This window comes from Mastigoproctus giganteus, chromosome 1 (assembly GCF_048544385.1).
Source record: "Mastigoproctus giganteus isolate SK-2022 chromosome 1, ASM4854438v1, whole genome shotgun sequence".
Lineage (NCBI taxonomy): Eukaryota > Metazoa > Arthropoda > Arachnida > Uropygi > Thelyphonidae > Mastigoproctus > Mastigoproctus giganteus.
This window is the reverse complement of record NC_143575.1, coordinates 186,569,444-186,592,487: the sequence shown is the minus strand read 5'-3', so window position 1 is coordinate 186,592,487 and position 23,044 is coordinate 186,569,444. Positions and strand designations below refer to the sequence as shown.

Here is a 23,044-nt window from a genome sequence, read left to right as displayed (position 1 = left end):
TACATATATGCAACTTTAAATTAAAAAAAAAAACAAAAAAACTTGTCTTCATGACATTGTATTTAATAGCTAAGTATATAACTGGAGAAAATCAACTCCATATATGCTACATATCAACACCTGTATTGCAAGATGTTTTAAGATATGCTCAGTCATCTCCATAAATGCATAACTAATTTATGACAAAAATCCAATGAAGCTATTTAAGCATTTTACATTTCGTAAACTAACGTCCATTTTAATTATCATCCTATTCACTATGATTGTTACAAGTGATCACTACCATAGTAGTTTAATCAGAACCAAACCTGATATAAATCAACACCTAAGAACATTTCTTATCATTGATGGAAATAACTATTTCTTCAAGGATACTAGATGATTATGAATTTCTACTAAAATTCAGTGCTATATCTTAGTAACCATTAACAATACTGACATGCATTAGTAACCATACATTATTAGCACCAGAATGCATAACTGAAAAGTTATTTTAAATAGATTCCTAGTGTATACATCCATTGCAAAAACAAAACAAAAAAAAAGTTCCAACACTGGCAACAATTTCTGCATTAGTAGCGATGCATGACATTACTAAATATCACTGCTTTTTTTTTCTCTGTAGCCAGCAGTTCATATATTATATCCTTCAACCTTTTTTTTTTTTTTTTTTTGTTAGTTGACAATGATTAGCAACAGAATGAAATGAATAAGGTGCTTGATCAGCATTCCAACTGTAACAGGATATACAAATGGTGACTATGAAACTCATGCAGAGTTAATGGTAGCAAAAAAAAAAAAGCACCTCTGAGCACTACTACTTCAAAACTTTTTTTCTCTCAACTGATATAGAATTTTTGCTTTGTCATCCTTTTTGCTAATGGCACATTTTCTGATTGGTAGTGAAAAAAATTGATTTTTTCAGCTTCTTTCATAACCTTTGGCTTTTCACCTGTAGTAAAAGAATGATCATTTTATCTGATTCAATTTCAGAAAGGTATGTATTGAAAGGTTATTTTCAATCTATGACAATGATTTGTTTGTTATTTGGTTTTTAGGAGCATTAGCAACTAAGGCCATATTGCTCCGGGGATATGCAGTGGTCATTCCCTGACCTTTCCACACCTCCGTATTTGGGTGCGTAGCACACGCTTCTTGATTAGACCGGAGGTCTAATCAAGAAGCGTGTGCTACGCACTGCTGCTCCTGCCCACCTGGCTACGGAGGCGCCTATGACATAATGAATGAATGCCAATTGTGCTAAAATATGAGAATGATTAATTCTTACAGTATATATAACCACTTCAAGAAGTGAAAAATGGAAATGTGTTGCAAAAAAAAAAAATAAATAAATATAAGTAAGTAAGTAAATATAGTTGACTAAATAAACATCACTGAATAAATATTTTCTTCATGTGTCAATACTCCAAAGTACAAATCCTCATAACATACATGGCAGGATTTGTAATTTAAAATTCAGAGAGAAAAATATACATGGTAATTCTTTAATATATAAAAACTAGATATACCCAGTGTAACATACGGCATCTTTCTGATTATGGTGTAAATAGTTTAATCTAGATCCTTCAGTCTTTACCATTCAGTGTTCTCCTCAGAAAATTTTGCCAGCTGGGTGGTATTATGAAGTAGCCAGATGGGAAAGTATAATAATTCGCAATATTATAAAATTTTCTGTATTTATAAATGTGACTTAAACGAACCGGAGCAAAAATTAATTGCATAATTTAAATGCTATATGCTCCTGTCGCATTAATCTCTATCGCATAGTATGTTCAAATTAATATTTATCGAGACCGGTAAGCAGTACCATACAGCACCATGAGAATCACTTAAATTTTAGCCAGGCAGTGCGCTCAATTCAATAGGTCCTGGGTAGAACACTGCCATTCTTGTTTAGCAGTGATATAATTATATAGCAGTCACCTGTGGGATATATGCATATGTCTCTATTTGCAGATGGTTCCCTGTCTTCTCCAACAAACATTGTAGCAACCTCTGTTTTGGATGTAGGTGCATCATATCATCTCTTATCTAAATCCGGGTCTTCTATAAGTGCCATGTGAACATTCATTATAGGATTGAGCTGGGTTATTTGATGCATTTGTTTATATGACTCAGCAAATGGGTTAACTTGTCACAGCATCTTGTCCAATTGTTGCATTACTTCTGCCATACACCCTTGATTTGATTGTTTTTCAAACCATTTTGTTGTTGCTTCAGCAGAAACGAAAATATAAAGTTATCCACATCCTGGCTTATTTGCCTTGTTCAGATATAGCAGTGAGACCAAATGGTAAATATGGCCATGTATTCTAAAACAGTATGGACCATTTCTAGGCAGTGATTTAATCTCTGCACCCATTGATGTGAATGCCATTGCTGAGTTGTACTCTCGTATATGTTCTCTGTACTCCAGGGGCAGGCATTATGTTCACGTAAACATTACATATATGTTCTGTTCTCTAGGGGCTTAGAAGGGAACAGACATTCTGTGCTTTATCAGACACTCAGTCTAAAACGCTGATGGATCCAATATCTCTCTATTACAGAAGATTTAGGAGAAGTCCGGCTGGCCTGCTTCCCTAAAATCCACTCATGCACACCTTCTCGATGGTAAGCAATGAACGTGTAGAGTGGTTCTCTTCAAGACGACTGGTCAGCCTGAAGAGGAAGACCAAACCCTCCAGCATATGACAGCACGACAAAACAAATGGCCCTCAGTCCCCAACAGCTTTCACTCTCCCTCTTACGGCAGCGAGAGGATCAGAGTGGAAGCAGAGGGTGCTAAGAATCTCTGGGTACGACCAGGCTCCCATGCACGGAAACTGAACTCTGCCTGTTATTACGTAAGATCACTCATCAGTGAAGACAGGATATTAGAGCTGGAAAAGGAATTAGAAAATGTGAATTGGAATATAATCGGTTTGGCTGAAACAAGAAGAAATGAATCACTTATAAGTTTATCAAGTGGAAATCTGCTGTACACCAATGGAAAAAGTGAAAGAAGTGAAGGTGGAGTTGGGTTTCTGGTCCATAAAGATTGAAAAAAACAACATTTTAGAATTCAAAAGTACATCACCAAGGGTGTCAAGGCTAATACTCAAGATTTCTAAGAGGTACAAGCTAAAGATTATAAATGATTTGTGCACCAACATAGAGCCATGATAATGAAGAGGTTGAAGAAATGTAAACCGAAATTGAGTCCTCAAATTGAGCAGAAAACCCATTACACTATTATTATGGGGGACTTCAATGCTAAGGTTGGAAAAAGACAAAACAGTGCAGAAAGGGGAACTATAGGAAATTTTGGAATTGGTGAAAGAAATGAGGTGAAAGACTTGTGGAATTTGCAGAATCTCAAGGATTGTCAGTAATGAACACTTTTTTCAAGAAAAGGGTGAACAGAAAGTGGCCATGGAAAAGTCCAAATGGATTAACAACTAATGAAATAGACTTCATCCTCGCTAACAGAAGAATAATGTTGGAAGTGATCACAGAATGGCAAGATGTACACTTGATATAGATGTAGGAAAGGAAAAAACTGACTCGAGTAAATAATACAAAGGTCTTTGAGATAACAGAAGAGGAGAAAAAGCAGTATGTACTGGAACTTAAGAACAAGTCTGAGCTTCTGCAGACTACTCAGGACCAAGATATCGATGAGGAATATTACAACTTTCTGAAAGTGATAAAGCCTAAGAAACCTATAGGGGAAAAAAATCCAAAGAAGAAAAAAAAATTAGTCAAGAAACACTTATGATGAACCGAAGGCAAAAAATGAAGAGCAAGATAAACACTGACAAGGAAAAAATTGAGTATACTGAGTTATGCAAAGCCATTAGAAAGAGACTCAGAGGACATAAGATGTAACGCAAGAAAAGTAGAACAAGCATTACAGAAAAACAAAGGATTTAAATCAGCAGTCACGAGCAGTAATACAGAAAGACAAATGATACTGAAACTGAAGAATAGCAACTGTGTACTTATAAATAGCAGAGAAGACATAATTCAAATAGCAGCAGACTACTATAGAGAATTATACAAGGAGTGAGGGAATGATGCCAGCAGTGGGGAAGATGGATTGCAAAGTAGCAACACATACGACATACCCGATATGCTTCCTGATGAGGTAGAACATGCATTGAAGAAAATGAAGAATCAGAAAGCCCCGGGGAAAGATGAAGTTACTGTAGAGTTGTTAGAATTGGGAGGAAGAGACATAACACAAAAACTAGCAAGGCTCTTCACAAAGTGCATTAGAAAATGTGTGACGCCTAAGCAGTGGAATAATGCAATCATAGTTTTGCTGCATAAGAAAGGAGATAAATCAGAAATTGAAAATTATAGACCAATTAGCTTGTTATCCCACATCTACAAGTTGTTCACAAGGGTCATTATTAACAGATTAGAAAGAATACTTGATGAGAATCAACCGAAAGAGCAAGCTGGCTTTAGGACAAGATTCTCAACTATGGATCACCTTCACGTAATATCACAGCTAATGGAGAAAGCAAATGAATATAAAACACCATTATGCCTGGCATTTGTGGATTATGAAAAGGTATTTGACTCCATATAACATAAGGCAATGTTTCAGGCACTGGAAAGACAAGGCATAGATACCCCACATATTATGATTTTGAAGAAAATATATGAAAGTGCTACCTCCTTTATTAGACTAGACAAAGACGGTAGGAAATTTAAAATCGAGAAAGGAGTTCGACAAGGAGACATATCTCCGAAGCTGTTTGCTGCTGCCCTTGAGGAAGCTTTCAGAAGATTAGACTGGTCGCAGAAAGGAGTCAATGTGAACAGAGAGTACCTAAACCATTTACGATTTGCAGATGACATTGTGGTCATAAGCCACGATCCCAAAGAATTAGAGGAAAATCTTAATCAGTTATGCACAGTTAGTAAAGATTTTGGACTAAAGATGAATATGGCTAAAACAAAAATAATGATGAACAAGTATGCCACAGAAAGGGAAATATTGATTGAAGGAGCAGTAATTGAAAAGGTGGAGTCATATACTTATCTGGGACAAGTTATTAGCTGTAATAATGATAAATGGCTGGAAGTCAAGAGAAGAATAAATTTTGGATGGATAGCATTCAGGAAATATAGTCACATACTGAAGAGCAATATTCCAGTTTGTCTGAAACGTAAAATAATGAACCAATGTATACTCCCCACCATGACTTATGGAAGTGAAACTTGGGCACTCACCAAAAGAATGGAAGAGAAGCTGAGAACTACACAGCGAAGAATGGAATGAATTATATTGGGAATCAGACTGTTATATAAGAAGAGAAACACAGGGATTAGACAGCAAACTCAAGTAAAGGACATTCTTATCAAAACTAAAGAACTAAAAAATGGTCTTGGCAGGACACCTAGCTCGAAGACATGACAGATGGACTAAGAAAATAACAGAATGGTACCCAAGAGGAGGTAGTTTTCTTCTAACTCCTCATGGGTACCGTTCTTATGGAAGAAAAACTTGGGCACTCACCAAAAGAATGGAAGAAAATCTGAGAACTACACAGCAAAGAATGGAATGAATTATATTGGGAATCAGACTGTTAGATAAGAAGGGAAACACATGGATTAGGCAGCAAACAAAGGTGGAGATGGATAGATGAAATTCATGAGTTTGTGGGTAGTAAATGGATGGCCAGTGCTAAAAACAGAAGGAACTGGAAAGTTGCTGGAGAGGTCTTCATCCTGCAGTGGATTGATAATGGCTGATGATAATATGTTCTCTGTAGTTATTTGCTTCGTGTGTATCCCCTGTAAGCAGCTCTCAATAACAGAGTAGGTGTCTCAGATAGTGGGTCAAGAGAAACCTTTCCATCATGACAGCATTTAGTGTATTTATTCAATGTGTTTAACTCGTGTCCACAAAATATCTTGCACTGCAATACTCACAGTTGTAACACAAATATTTCCTATGTCATGCTCTTCCACATTAATTACAGCTTGTTGATTATTCAAATCCCATCCGGTACTTATATTTGATTAGTCCTATGGCATCTTCTCATTTCCAATCTTGCTTCTCTTTCTTCGATGTTTTCTGCCCATCTTTGTAGTTCTAGTCTCGTTTCGGTCTCTTAGATCTCTCCTCTAATGTTTCATTAGCATTTCTTCTATTTTCTCAAAGTTCTTACACACTGTTCGCCATTTTTACACTTCTTAAAACTTAGAACAGTTTATTAAAATTGAAGACATAAAATAAACAGTTAAAATAAACATACATCGATAGCTTTCAGGCATAGGTTGCCTTTCTTCAGTAGAAAAATGTTAGTACAAAAATTAATAAATATATCAATTTTAATTTTGGCTGGTAAGGTAGTCATGTGGGGTGAATAGGTGCTGGCAACAATTAGCAGTTGGAAAATCTGGGCAGCATACCCAAGTATTTTATATATATATAGCATTCAGTATGCACACTGCTAATAGTCATAATTGAAGAAACAAGAATAATCTTATAAATCCGACATTCTCAGGACCCAGTACATCCCACATTTTTTACAGCGATGCACATAGCCTAACTATTCAGGATTAATTTGTTATTTTTATTAGCTATTATGTAGCTCTAACCCCTATAATCTACATAGAATGATAGCTGCCAACAATAAGCCAAAAGGTTAACCCATACTTTCAGAATTGGTCCAGAGGATAATTTACTTGAATAAGAAAAAGGTGGCAGGTTCAAATTAGACAGTCAACATCCCTCCAGTAGGGGTGTTGACTGTCTAATTTATTCTTTAATGATGTTAAAATAGTGCGATACAATTTCAGCAATCAAATCACCCTAAAGACAATAGATATTTCATTAAGTACTATACAGGCAACTTTCGGTTTATGAACATTCGCTATAACAAACGTCACAATTCATTCAAAATTTTTTAGTTGCCAATAGATAGAGTTCCTTATAAAACAAAATGCCAAATGTATAGTGAAAATAAATGTGATTTAAATAAACTTTTAAAAAATGTATTTATTACAATAATTATCAGGAAATTGTTGAACTAGGCAATAAAATGGACATGCATTAGTTGGTTTTTGGTTTGTGACTGATGTGAGAGAGCTTTTGGACTCATGAGGAATTAACTACCGATGAAATAATTTAAATAGACATCTAAATTCTGAAGTAACAGATGAACCTGATACTGTATTCCACTTCTCAGAATATTTACAAAGCAGAAAATGGCTGCAGCTTTTAAATCAATTTTTCAGGAGTTAGCAATCTTTGAAGAAGATGCAAATATGGAAAGAATTGCAAAAGTGAAAAGAGGCATTTATGACTGTCTAGCATGCTACAGTGAGATTTTTGAAGGAAAAAAAATAATAATAACTAACTGTGCAATCTTCTATAAAAACACTTTAAAAAAGTGGAAAACCCAGCTGTTTCTTCTTTATCAGACCCCTTCCATTTACCTCATCTGCACCTAGTGTCAGTTATGTGGAAAATATTGAACTCTGATGAAGATATTGACAAATAAAAGTTGAATACATATGTATGTACAGTACATACATGGCGATTCACTATCAGTGCGACAAACTTGCAGGAGGTGTAGGGGGCACAAAGACGAATCGGAATCACATAGCATTGCAGGCTCCGAAATGCCTTCATGCGGCAGAGGACGTTGAACAGGAGGTCGCGTCAACAGCGATCCCGCTGGAAGTCAGCATTTGCAAACCGTTTCTGTTGAAGAAACCAAGTAGCAGAAGTCCTCCGGAGTGGATAATCCGCAGGCTCCAATGATTGGACGCGTTGCAGATGGTATGAACTCATTTGGTTTGTTGACAGTATCCTCCATACAGTGGATTGGGAAATACCCAATCATTGGCTTATTGCTCGAGTACTCTTACTTGGATTGCCTTCTGCAAGACGTAGGACATTCTCCTCATTGTCTGGCGTCCTCGTCGTTCGCTATCGATTCATGGTACCTCTCGTGAAACAACCAGTCTCACGTAACCTTCTGTGCACACATGCAAAAATCGTATGATGAGGAGCACGCCTGTGCGGGAAACGTTCCTGGTACAAGTGCAGAGCGGCGTGCCCATTACAGTCCACAGCTCCATACGCGAGGTGCATGTCGGCCAGTTCAACGTTTGAATACTTGTTCATCCTACTGCCTCGGGAACCAGTTTGCAAATGCTGACTTCCAGCGGGATCGCTGTTCGCGCGACCTCCCATTCAACGTTCTCTACCGCATGATGAAGGCATTTCGGACCCTGCAATGCTATGTGATTCCGATTCATCTTTGTGCACCCTACACCTCCTGCAAGTTTGTTGCACTGATAGTGCATCACCCTGTGTATTATGTTAGTACTCATACTCATTTTCTTTATTTCTGTTTTGTAGCTCTGTTTTTAATTAAAAAGTACGATATCTCGTATTTTTATTATTTTCTTAATTTACATTACAAACAATAAAATGTATTGTTGACGTTTTATTATTTGCATTCTGTTGAACTCGTTCCTAAACCGAGAGTTCCCTGTACAAATGGATGATTTTATACATTGTAAATACAGTGTAACACACAATCAAAGAAATAAGTGAAACAGAAATAAATGCAACATAATGCATAAATCTGGCACCTTTGGTTTTTTTTTTTTTTTTTTTTTTAGGCACATTAACATATGTAAGTACTATAACTTGGCTCCTAGTGGATGGATTTTCATGCAATTTATATTTCTGTAAGGCAGAAATATTTGTTAAGCAATACCAAATTCCCAAATAAAAATCTGGTAATATTTCTTTATCTGGCCACATGTAATAACTTGGTCCAATTGGATTTTCATTAAATTTTATATATCAGCCTTTCAGAAAAATTTGGCATGCAATCCCAAATGTCACTGAAATTGGAACAATAAATATCTATTATTTCTTTGGCCATATGTCTACATGTAGTAACAACTCCCAAACAATGGATTTTCGTGCAATTTCATATTTTGTTCTTTTAGAAAGATTTCCCAAGCCTTCCCAAATTTCATTAAAATTAGATGGTGGGGGGATATAAACTGGGGCTTGACAGACACCCAAGTGTAATTCTATACCAGGTGATGCTTTACAAAGTCCGGCCTAGGACTTGAATAATCAAGTGCAGAATGCTCTAGCTCTGCAGAAGTTAGTACTGGAAGATTCAATTCTAAGAGAAACCAGGAGTATATTTTCTAAAAACAAGCCTGAACAGAGTATCTGGTTGATACAAAATTTTATGATATAAAAACTAGCTTCCAGTTCTTAAGGGTACCAAAGGAAATATGATTAGTTATCCATGTGGGAAATGATTTAAAGCATAAATGACTGATGACTTGGCCACAAAAATAAGGTCATGCTGGAAAATGCAGTAGTAGTAGTGGCATGTGATGCAAGAAAGCAAATGTATGAGCTTATGCAGCATCAGCCAAAAAAAAAAAAAAAAAAAAAAATCACACCATTCCCTCCAAATGCCTGTCCAGTTCCTCCTTAAATTTATTCAACCTATCAACTTCCACAACGACAGATGGAAGTTTGTTCCAGCAATTAACCACCCACTGGCTAAAGGCAAATTTCCATACATCTATTCTACATCTGTCTTTTCTTAATTTGAATTTATGCCCCCTTAGGTTCATAATTTGAACAAGTGGAAGGATCCCATTAGAATTCAGCGTGCTCAACCCATTCAAGGCCTTATACACTTCAATCAGATCACCATGCAGGTGCCTAGTCTCCAGCCACTGCAATTTGCAGAACTTAAGTCTCTCTTGGTAAGAGGATCCCTTCATTCCCCTCACCAATCTTGTTGCCCTCCTCTGTACATGCTCAAGTAAATCTACATCCTTCCTAAAATGAGGTCTCCAGACCTGTATGCAGTACTCAAGGCGTGACCTGACCATTGCCTTATACAGAGGGATAATCACCTCCTTTTCCCTGCTAGCAAAATTCCTATATATCATTGACTAAACCCCATGACCTGCCCTGGCAGCCTGTCTGCATTGCTCAGAAAACTTCATATCTGACTGCACAATTACTCCCAGGTCTTTTTCATTTTCTACCACCTTAAGTGTAGTAGCACACAGTTGGTATATTTCTCTGGGGTTACTTCTACCCATATGCAGAACTTTGCATTTGTCAAGGTTAACCTTCAGTTGCCACTTCTTAGCCCACTGCCCAAATTATCTAGATCCTGTTGCAGTAGCACACTGCCATTACTGTCATTAACAACCCTGATTACCACCCTCTGTCTTCTTTCACTTAACCGTCCTTTTATCCATTGTAGCAACTTACCCTTAATACCATTCTGCTCCAATTTGTACAATAGTCTTCCATGCGCAACAGTGTCAAAAGCTTTCCTGAAATCCAAATATATGATATCAAAATTATTTTTTGCATACAGTTCCTTTGTAACCACATCATAATATCCTATCAAATTTGTCAGACAAGACTTTCCCTTAACAAACCCATGCTGTGTCTGAATTATTGCTGCAGTCTTTCTAGATGATCCTGGAATGAATCTTTAACCAGTGACTCCATTATTTTACCCGGAACAGAAGTTAAACTAACTGGTCTGTAATTACTCGTGTCACCCTTCGATCCCACTTTGTGAATTGGTGATACATTTGCACATCTCCAGTCCGTGGGAACTTCCCCTGAGTCCAAGGACGCTCTCATTATTATGGCTAAGGGTTTGCTTAGTTGCTTTGCTGCCTCCTTTAATATAACTGGATAGATCCCATCCATCCCAGGTGCTTTTAGCATTAGCATTAGTAGAGGCATTTGATGCAAGAAAGCAAGCTTATGCAGCATCAGCCAAAAAAAACCCACTTCCACTTCACCCCTCTGTTCGTTCAAAATACCTGTCCAGCTGAGCCTTAAACTTATTTAGGCTATCAACCTCCACCACAAGGGATGGCAGTCTGTTCCACCAACCAACCACCCGCTGGCTAAAGGCAAATTTCCGCACGTCTATCCTACATCTGTCTTTCCTCAATTTGAATTTATGCCCTCTCAGGTGATTTTTCTGAGCTAGAGGAAGAATCCCATCAGCATTGAGCATGCTTAAACCATTCAAGGCTTTATACACCTCTATCAGATCACCTCGCTGGTGCCTAGTCTCCAGACACTGTAATTTGCAAAACTTAAGCCTTTCTTCGTAAGAGCACCCCTTTGTTCCATTCACTAATCTTGTTGCCCTTCTCTGTACTCGTTCCAGCAGCTCTACATCCTTCTTGAAATGAGGCCTCCAGACCTGTATACAATACTCTAGGTGTGGCCTGACCATTGCCTTATACAATGGAATAATCACCTCCTTATCCCTGCTGGAAAAATTCCTGTATATCATTGACAATACTCCATGAGCTACTCTTGCAGCCCGTCTGCACTGCTCAGAGAACTTCATATCTGCCTGCACAATCACCCCCAAGTCCCTTTCATTCTCTACCACTGTCAGTGTTGTACCACAGAGTTGATACGTTGCTCTGGGGTTGCTGTTTCCCATGTGTAGTACTTTACATTTGTCAATGTTAAACTTCATTTGCCACTTCTCAGCCCATCTGCTCAACCTTTCCAGATCCTGTTGCAGCAGCATAGTGTCAGTAGTGTCCTTGACAACCCTGCCAACCTTTGTATCATCTGCAAACTTGGACATTAAGCTTGATATACCATCATCAATATCATTTATAAATACAGAAAACAATAATGGACCCAACACTGAGCCCTGAGGGACTCCACTAATAACATTAGTCCACGATGAGCAGTGTCCATTGATTACCACTCTCTGTCTTCTCCCCCTCAACCACCCCTAATTCCTAAATGTTCTTGCATTGATTCAATAAACATGATAGGAGGAATTATGATAAAAGCCTTATAAATTAACCTGATTAAGGATTCTACAAGACTTATGGGAAAAAATTTTCACCAGCATAGATAGCCTGCCATAGTTAGAACTTGTTTTGCAAAGATGACATTCTGTTGAACAAAAGTGCAAGGTTTTTGTTGTCAAAGATTCAGGGAAACTGCTAATTTAGGGTGGGTGGTCACAAGATTTACAAAGGTAAGTGACATCAGCCAAAATTGTACTTACACCTTCCTCAAGAGGAGCAGTGTAAACTAAGGATTTGCATAAAAAGACAGAAATAGGCACCAAACCCAACAGCAATTACAAATCACAAATAGAAACATGTTTAATAGAAAGATTTGTCAAGCAATACCAAATTTCATTAAAACTGGAACAATAAAATCTGGCAGTTATTTCTTTGTTCATCCACATGTAATAACTTGACGCCAAATGGATTTTCATGAAATTTTATATCTCAGCCTTTTAGAAAGATCTGGCATGCAATTCCAAATTTCACCAAAATTGGAACAAGAGAAATCTTATTTCTTTGGCCATAAGGACAGCTATAAGAATTCAGTTTGGGTTTAAAGTTCAATGGCACATCAGCAATAAATGCCATAATACCACCTTTCATAATCACTGACATACTCTCCACCTAAATATGGCAAAACTTAGATGACAAGTGAAGCAGTACCTCCTCTATATCAAGGATATTAGCATCATAAAGAAGTATATCACAACAGCTGTTCACTTAGCAGTCCTGTGGAGCAGAAACTTGGCCTTCAGCAGCCCACACAACAAACCAGTGTACACTTCTGAATACTGGCTACTCATGTGGGCCAGCTCATAAATGGTGTGCTCCCAATCAGCAACCCTAAAGCCCTGGTGCAACCCCTAAAAATCCTGAGGCTCCACAGCTCAATCTTTGAGAGATGACTCACTACCACTGTAAATATGCTGATAGTGCTTATTTCAGCTCCTGATCTGTTGGATACTATTCACTGGAAGATTCACTCTGTACTCTTTGGGCAACTCCTTCCCAAACCACCAATAGAAACAGGTTGCACACAGGTGATAGATTTCTCCCTGGGAAAATGCTGAAAGTTGAACCATCACTTGATGTGGACCTTTTATTTTCACTACCAACAAGAAGTATTGCTAGAAAATCTTAGCCCAAAGACCTGTTCTTGTGTGCTAATTGAGCCAGCTCTATAAATTTAGTAAAATTGTAAACAACGTAACTAAAAAATCTCTAGTAACTTGCTAAATCTGTTAATACAGCATTCCCTGTTAAGGATGTATTGAAGAGAATATAGTGTTTCAGTTTTCCTAACCAACCAAACTCCATACTAACTTATTTACTAATGCAATGAACACATGATGAGGAGGATACTGAATATCTTGATATAAACTTCCTCCTTGCCAGTTAATTCTTCAACTATGTAAATCCCCTGGCCAATATTTCTGGCCATGGAGGAAACTTTGTCATTATATATATACTTTACTGTTTGTATATATATCCTTGGCAATAAAGATTTATTTATAATTTATCAAGTCTGGTTTTAAAAGATAAACACAGGACAGGAATTTGACGGATTTAAATAAAACTTATCATAAAATACTGGACAGAATAAAATGGTAAAAAAAAAAAAAAAAAAATTGGTACAGAAACACTTTAAAATAAAAAAAAAAAAAAAAATGTTATGATCTTGTTACAAAGGCACCAAATGTGCAACAATATCTAAAGCTTTCCTTCATTATTGTCATTAATCCCCCTGCCAATCTTTATATCATCTGTAAACTTAGACATTAAGCCTGCTATACCTTCATCGATTTAGATGAATTTGGATGATTCATGAAATTTAGACAAATACAGAAAAAAAAGAAAAAAAAAAAAAACGATGGGCTTAGCACACCAATCCCTATGGAACTCCACTAATAACATTAGTCCATCAAGAACAGTGTCCGCTGATAACCACTATCTTTGCCCAGTCAACCATCCCTTTATGCATCACAGTAACTTTCACTTAATGCCACACTGCTCCAATTTGTACAGCGGTCTTATGTGCGACAATATCTAAAGCTTTCCTGAAATCCTAGTATATGATATAAAATTACTTTTTTGCATCCAGCTTTTAGTCACTGCATCATAGTATCCAACAAATTGGTCAGACAAGTTCTCCCATTAACAAACCCACACTATGACCAAAGTATAACTACACTGCTGACTAAATGGTTCTGCATCACCTCTAACCTGTGACCCTGGAACAGAAGCTAAGCTAAGATGTCACCTGATCCCGCGCCTTTGTAAATTGGTGATACATTAACGCATTTCCAGTCCACAAGGATCTCCACTCAATCCAAAGAATGCTCTCATAATTATGGCTAGGGGGTTTGCATATCTCCTTTAATATAACTGAATAGTCCCATCCATCTGGTGCCCTTTTTATGTTTAACTTTGACAATTTCTTTCCACTCTCCTCTCAGTTATTAAAAATGATTTAGCTCTCCTTTAGAGTTCTATAAACTTCTGGTATCCACTTCCCTACAGAACTCCTCGTGTGAATGTAGATGTAAAATACCTATTCAGTTAGTCAGCAAACGGAGCAGGAGCATCAACAGTTAAACATCGATATCAAGTGGACCACTGAGATTCATTCCCTTCCTTCTAGTGTTTAAATAAGTAAAGAAGTCATTACTATTTTTCTTTGCATCCTTTGCCAAAAGATTTCTCATAATCTGCCTTGGCTTGTCTAACCTCTTTTGTGACTTGATCGCAGACCAGTTCATATATACCATAGCCTTCTGTATCACCTGATAATTTATATGCATCCCAAGCTTTTTTCTTCTTCTCTTCCCTGTGCTTTATTAGATCATCTGACATCCATTTAGGTCTAGACTTGAAACAGTATTTCTTAGCTGGTATTAAAAGCCTAGCAGCTTCTATGATTGCTTCCCATTTGAATTTGTTTCTGGTAACATCATTACCTGGTCCCACTGCATAGAATTTAAAAACTGTCTGAGACTACTATAGTTCCCTTTAAAAAAGCAAAAGCCCTGTTTGTTGTTTATTTGGTTTTTAGGAGCATTAGCAACTAAGGCCATATTGCTCCGGGATATGCGGTGGTCATTCCCTGATCTTTAACTAAATCCCATATCAATAAACTGATCACTTCCACCTAGTGGTTTTTTTACCTGTAGCTTCTTAATTCATAATCACTGCTGATATATCACATCAAGAATATTGCTTCTTGTTGCTTCTCTAACATGCTACTTCAGAAAACAGTCATCCAATAAATCTGCAAAAGTACTGCTAGTGCGCAAGTGACCAACCGTAATTTCCGGTCAATATCTGGAAAGTTAAAATCTCCTCATAAGATGTTCTGACTATTTCTCCGTATAGTTGTTCATTGTACTTGTCACAGTCATTAGGCCTATGATACACATTTTTTATTTTCCCAGTGTTTATGCCATACCAAACTGACAGAATTGCACTGGCCACCCATGTCAACTGGATATACTGCCTTAGATTTTATGTGCTTCTTAACTAAGAGTATAAGAACTTCTCACTCCTGTCCCATGTGCCCTTTCTGCATACATTGTACTCCCCATATTCAAATTGTGCATCCCTTATATCTGAGTGACATATCTCTGACATCCCTATAATGTCTGATTTTGATGACTTGACCAGCACTTCAAATTCACCAAATTTATTTACTAATGTTCCTAGCATTGGTGTACATGCATCTATTTTCTTACTCTTAATTACTCTAACACAGCCCATGTATTTCCTTGTTCCAAGATGACCCACAACATGCCTTGAAATGACCAGTACCTTGCTTTGCAGGCTGTTGCATGATCCAACAGAAGCAAGAATCACTTTCAACTCTGCTATGACTATTGTTAATCTATTAGACTGTATATAATCCTGCAAACTAGTAGTTTCCAACCCTCAATAGCAACAGCAAGTTTTTTGGATCCTTTCCTGATTTAGGGGAAGCAAGCACAACTGCCTTATGCCAGGAGTCCAGAAACTTCTTGCTCTTCAAGGTAGATTCTATCAAAGAAATAGCAGGCAATCCACAGATTCTGGTAAAAGATGACTAATCACATCATAATGAAATGGATGATATGATTAATAATTTTTTTGCCAGTCAATGATCACTGGTCTGACAGGAATCATATTAGGAAGGGCAGTGGCATTTTAAGTTTCTGCTTTGTAAACTGTCAGTTGTACACATTAGAACTATCAGAACACTGTAATTATTGTTCCAAATTTTGCTGCAGGGCCAAAACGCTGGGGAATATAATCTATTCCAAACACTTCAGCAAATATTTCCCTCTAGAACATTGGCAATTTCAGCTGGGTCTACACTTGCATATCCATTATGATCTAGGATCAATGAAGATAGTAATGTATATTTGCCCTTCATCTTCCAATGTTTGTCTGAGATAATCATGGAATTGATGGTGCAGGCAATTAAAGACGAAGTAAAACAAGATTCCTTCTGATCCTGACATCGGAAATAACATACTTTGGCACATGAACATTTGAAGACTATTACATCATCTGTGGTAGGATTTCATCAAAATATGAAATGGTGGAAACAAAGTGGATGTCTTGTTTTTTGTCATTGCAACTATTGCTTGGACAATACTTTCTATGACATACTTAATTGCAACATTACCTGACTGATTATGGTAGTGTTAAACATTGCCAGGTGTTTAAAGGCATTCCAGCCAGCCTAATCAATCTTCCACCACCATGAAATCCATGGATGAGATGGGCTCCTGTTACACAGGATTGATATTGCTTCCATACAGACTTTCTTAATTTTCCCACATACACAAAGGGAGGAGAGAAGGGATGCTGATAGAAAAATCAATGGCAACAAACAAATGGGTAAGCACATGGAAAAAGATTGGCTTGAACCCCAATCCACTCAAAGAGCATGTGCTACTGCACTTGCACTCCTGACCACTTGGTTATGTCATATGACTGCAACAATACAAGTGTTTGTCATGACTGCGACAACACAAATATGTCATATGACTGCAACAACACAAATATTTGTCAATTTCTTTTTTTCGTCTCACATTTTCGTTACATTCCATTATTAGGTGCCCCTAACAGCTGTGTATGTCGTTTCAACTACTTCAATCAGTACTTCAATCGACGCTGTTTTCCAGAGACATTTAGATATGTTGCAATCAAAGTATGCATCTCTTACTTTGGTTATCGTAAATCCATTGTATCTTGTCATCCAGAAATTAGGAAAATTTCTGTGAATGATCAATAAAATATTTAAATAAAAAAGCTCTTTTATTTCGTAATCAATATATACAAATCAAAATGCCTAAAAGAAACAAAGGATGTTTCACATAAACCATCTATAAATGTAGCCACAAAGACTGTCTCTAACACCGGTTCAAAGAACATTAAAGATTAGCCAATAGTAAGTAGATCAAAAAACAGTACTGTTACCTCCTCTACTTATAAAGCCAAGTTTAATGAAACATTATATTCAATCACTGAATAAAGAAGGGAATCATTTCAAGTATGTTTGCACTAAATTCCCATCGTTTACATAGAAAAAAATCAAAACAGGAACTTTCATTGAACCTCAAATCTGCAAGAGTTGCTACTAGACTTCCATGAACCAAATTGAAAGACACCTGACTGGCTTTAAAAATATAATATGCAATTTTTTGGGAAACAATAAAACACCCAAATTATGAGACAATCACCAGTGACATTATAGAGAATGTCCAAAAATCTCAAGGCAATATGAGTGTTAAGGTATACTTTTTGCAATCTCATTTCAACTATTTTTCAAAAATATAGTAGGTAGTTTAAGTGAAGAACAGGAGGAGAGCATTAGCATTAGTAGAGGCATATGATGCAAGAAAGCAAGCTTATTCAGCATCAGCCAAAAAAAAAAAAAAAAAAGATTCCATCACGATATATATTAAAGAAATGTACCAAGGGAGATGGTATGCCAATATGATGGCCAACTACTGCCAGATGCTAAAAAGAGGAACAATCACTGATAACTAGCTGTGCGAGGAGTCATAAAGGCAAGAGTTTAATCCTTGATATCTGTTTTTACCTATTTTTTTATCATTATTTTGATATAAAAATGAAGTACTCATAAAATCAATAAAAATACAAAATAAACCAAATTCCCCACAATTTTTTTTGGAGATAGTAATTTTTTTACTAACTCCAAAAAAAAAAAAAAAAAAAAAAATTGTGTCGAGACAAAGCAAATCAAGCAGTTCTCAAATTTTCCCATTAAAAATGTAGTTAAGATTTCTTATCAGCAGTAAAACAGCAGAGAGCTTTTCTTAAAATGCAGACCAGCATTATTAATATCCAATGCTCTTCACATTCTAATGTCAGTTGTTCATGAAGAGCAGTAGACTTCTTTTCAAAATTTAGGACTAATTACACAGACATTAGTACCTCTGGGTTCAGGACCACTCAAAATAACTGGAATAACAGTACAGTCTAACGTGAAGTTCTGTCAAACAATTCAGACAGCCTACTCATATACAGCCTGTGGGGATTCTGTCAATCACACAGAAATTTTGCGAGGAACAAGTGATTGTCCCGTTGTACTGGAATCTCTCACCAACCACATGTGGTATGTTACTGAAAAGGAAGTACCACAGTCAGAAAGATTAAGGTCCTCTAGAAAATTGAAGGATAAGGAAAAAAACAATAACTGACAAAACATAAGAAAAAAAAAAACAAGAATTTCATTTTCCATTTATGGAACAAAGATAAAACTGACAATACCATAAGAAAAAATAAGAACGAGATAACAAGCCAGATATAAACCGTACACACATTCCTTTCAACACTTATTGAAGGTTCTGGAGTAAATGGTAAATAAATATTAATTTACCTTACTTCCATGTCAGATTTTCAAAGCATTATGAAATCAATCCAAAATGACCAGGAAAAATGCAAATGATAGCCAGAAATGTTTATGTCAACAGTATATATATATCAGGGGTCATTAGTTAGCAGACTGATCTGCCTCTGGACAACAAATTATTTTTCATGGACCACAAATGATCTGAATCAAGTCAATTTAAAGTAACTTCAGAGAGGAATTTTTAAAATTTTCTTAATTTGATATACACATAAAAAAAAAAAAAAAAAAATATATCACAGGTTATGCTGAATGCCTTTCCTAACGTTCATTCTTTGTAAAAGGAAATTAAAATACATTACCATATTTTCTAACACAAACTATAATAAGTTGCATATTTTCTAACATGCACTGCAAAGAAAATTAATTGATAACCATCAGTATACATGGTACCAATGAATATGTTATTGAGAGGGTAGAATGTAAACAAATCCACTCCATCTGCACACGTAATAGCAGGACAGATTTACCAAGAGTAGTGACAGATTGTAGTCCAGGAGCCAACTTTTAGGACTCCTAGGATCGTAGTCCAGGACCTTATTTTTAGAGCTTTTAAAATGTGTATCACAGTCCCAGGTGACAAATTATTGCCTGCCCCTTGCCTTAGCACATAGGTCTGGCCTATGATTGTTCTGGCTGATTCGCAGTGACAAAACCTACTAGGGAGGCTTTGTCGCTTTGGAGCAAAGGAAAAGAGTTTAACCATATTTTCAAATAAAGAGTCAAAAAATTGTTTCTTTTTATACTACAGTTAACATTTTATTTTCAATTTCCTCTGTTTATGGCAATGAGCAATGAGCATGTAGCAATTTATAATAATTCAGATAGTTATTCTTCCACTTGTGCCCTAAATGGAGCAAATATGCCTACAGGTGTTTGTGAGACACCTTTTGTTTTATTTATAAAAAAAATTAACTTTTTTTACTGAATTAAAAACTGAAGTTCCATTATGATTTTTTAAACTCAATTACCAAATATCAAACAGAAATATATGAAAGAAACCAATACTAAATTAAATTATTACGTCAGCATATCCCAATCTTTTGTCACTGAAGTCAAAAAAATGCATATTCACCTCACACCTAAATAGCAATTGCCATTGAACTCAATGAGGTTTTTCCTAATCTCAGGGTACACTTGAAAAGGGCTGCAGCATACCAATGTGCCGGGGTACACCAGTTGGGAAACACTGAATTACATTACTGATTCCCTACATAATTATATCTATCTAGGTAAGTGTTTATATCTATATATGTTCATGAACAAATTTGCATGTCCTACAAGCTAAAAAAACCTGAATAACTCACAAGGGGAAAAATCCTATTCCTTCTGCCTGAAATCAGTAACTACAGCTTAAACGGAAGAGAACTGCTGAAATTTCTCTACTATACTGTCACAGAAGAGTATAATAGTAACTTTTTATGTATATTTCTTAGAAAGACGAAAAAGCATAGCCACATTTTTTTTCGGCTGTTTGCATTTAGTTAGAAACACCTAATCTCTACAGAAAGATTAGACATTTCTTGTTGGTATCATGCAAGAATAGGAGTTGTGTAAGAATTATACACATTTGCCTGCCATCTGTTAAATACCAAACAAAAAGTTCATTTCTCTTAATTCATAGTATATATAAACAAAAACAGAAAATAGTTATAATCGTTTAGAGAACATTGGTGGGGAAAGATACATAGGGAGATTTTATTTCATTTCCTAATTTAAAAATTGGGAAATAAACAAAAAGGGTAAAAAAAAAAAAACTGGCATCTGTCAGATGCCATATTAGCAGAGGAGGGTTAAACAATTTTCATACTATTTTCAGGAATGCAGAAGGAATTAAACAATACTACAGTTTGCTACACTGTAGTAGAAAACTACCATATACAGACCTGTAGTTTTATTTTTCTGTACTTATGGAAACTAAAATATCACTATTATAAGTACAAGAAATTAAAACCAAAGTAATAATGTTAGAATATGTAAAATGAACTTATTACTTTGCTTTTTAGATTTATACTTACTGTTTGTTAATTTTTTTCTTGAAATTAATTTTTTTAGATTTACACTTTTTTCTTAAGTAAAAATATATCATTATTATTATTTTTTTGGAATATCCTTATTTTTTAAATTTGCAAATGGCTCCAAAATAAGTTACAGATGCAAAGGTCCCAAGATACATTTTGTACATGAACAAGCAAAAACTACTACACTATTTTATTATAGCTATATAGCTTCAATTTGTTTTCAATTGCAAAAACAATTCTGTTTGTTTTTATTCAAGCAGAAAGTTATTTTTCTATTGTTTTAAATGAACAATTCTGAAATTGAAAAATCTTAATATTTCTCATCTTGTGATTTGTCATAAGGTATTCAAGGTGGTGAAATAATGTGTAGTTTGCCAAATTCCGTGGAAACGGCAAGAACTACTTAAATTAACTGTAGTGTGTGATGACAACTATCACAAATAAATGACAATTACAGTTCTTTATATAAAAGGAAGTGCTGCTTTTCTAGTATTGCAAAAGTGCGGTAACTCATGATGATAACACTGCAATCACAATGCTGTGAAACACAACCTAGGGCCGTAGCAAATCCGATACGGAAATTTTTTGTACGGCCCTCGCAACACCTGAGAATATGAATATCCCAACATTTTGTCCGTCCAGGACTCTTCAGCCTCCACAGCAGCAGCCTAAAAGGGCTCTATATGGTCCTGTCACTAGTCCGAAAGTTTCAATTCGCTGGCCATCACTATACTGAACAACATGTTCATGTGAATAGGCTGTTCCATCTCTTAAAGGGAAAATAAACAAACAAAAACAAAAAAAAGCAATAAAATAAGTCGGCAAAACAACAACTACGACCAGACTTTTTATGTTTACCCTAACCGAAATTTAAAGGAAAAAAAAAAAAAAAAAATCTGTTGCCAATGGCAGAAAAAAAGGAAACGGTCTATCATGCAAACGAACTTCTTACGTTTACCCTAACCGAAATTTAAGGGAGGAAAAAAAAAAAAAAAAAAAAAACCCACTTACTACTCAGAATCTGTTGCCAGTGGCAGAAAAAAGGAAACGGTCTATCATGCAAACAAACTCATAACGCGACCCCCTGCCTAAAAAACTGTCATATCATAATGAAGAACAGCTCTCCCTTTTCTTGACACCAGAAAAGGTCAACGTCATAACACGTTAATACTAACCCCAACTTTCCTCAACGAAACAGCAAGAAAATCAAATGTTCTAACTGCTATAGTTTTATTATTTCCTCATGGCATGGAACCTGTTTCTAGCTCAGTGCACTACTACACAAGAAAAATATGTCCAACTCGCACTTTTCATGCATGCCAAATATGGATAAAATGATACTCCACACGTATTACTCAAGCGAACATGACGGTAACGGCCAAATGCAGTCTCAAATATTAAAATGATTATTAATACTGTATTATCAACATTTAACACGTTCCTCAAGAACCAATACAAAACTTTAAACCAAAGTCGTAAAATTACTGAAAAAAATTATACCTTACATACGGTATCAGAAAATAAAATTTCCACTGCACAAAAATCTTAGATTTCTGGATTCTTTTTTAAGAAACGTAACTGGAAAGAGGAAAGAATATATATGTTAATGTGAAACCGAATATATATATTCTTGATCGTGAAGCAATACACGAATAGCAAATCGATGAATTGAAAGTTTCCAGAACTCTTAGCAAAAGTTAAAGATCTGATATATGAGTATGTATGTATGTATATATATATATGTGTATTAACTTGACAATATGAATTCGTCGGCATATTTAGGCTATTTTTTTCAGTTGCTGTTTTTTTGTTATAAAATTATTGTCAAGTTATTTACAACCATCAGCCTCTAACAAGTGGTTTCACGCGATACATTACTTATCAACAGTTTGAATAATTCAATTGAACTCACCGAATGACGACTTCTCATCCAGCCAGAAAAGTAATCACCAATGCGATTTGGCGGTAGACACCTGCCAGCTAAACTTATCAAAATGGCTGGATGTTCAGGGTGGGGCAAAACGCATGCGTACGAAACAATTTCCGTTTCAGCATTTTATGATGACCTCAGTTATTAAGCAAGAAAGAAACCTTCGAAATGCATGTTACTGGTTCTTAATTTCTACTGTTATGCTAATTAGCTTTGCTTTACAATCTGCACATTTGATTTTTTTTCTTCCCAGAAACAGCAAAGTCAAGAGCGGTTTATTTTGTTATTATTTTTATATATTTG

General features: G+C 35.9%; 1 protein-coding gene across 1 annotated transcript in view; it reads right to left on the bottom strand.

The window, feature by feature from the left end:
* LOC150091369 (moesin/ezrin/radixin homolog 1-like) overlaps positions 1–22,829 on the bottom strand; it is a 220,619-nt gene extending 197,790 nt beyond the window's left edge. The window contains exon 1 of the mRNA XM_090375244.1: positions 22,724–22,829. The gene's annotated coding sequence lies outside the window, so the exon portion shown is untranslated. The remainder of the gene's footprint in view (positions 1–22,723) is intronic.
* Positions 22,830–23,044: the final 215 nt, after the last annotated feature.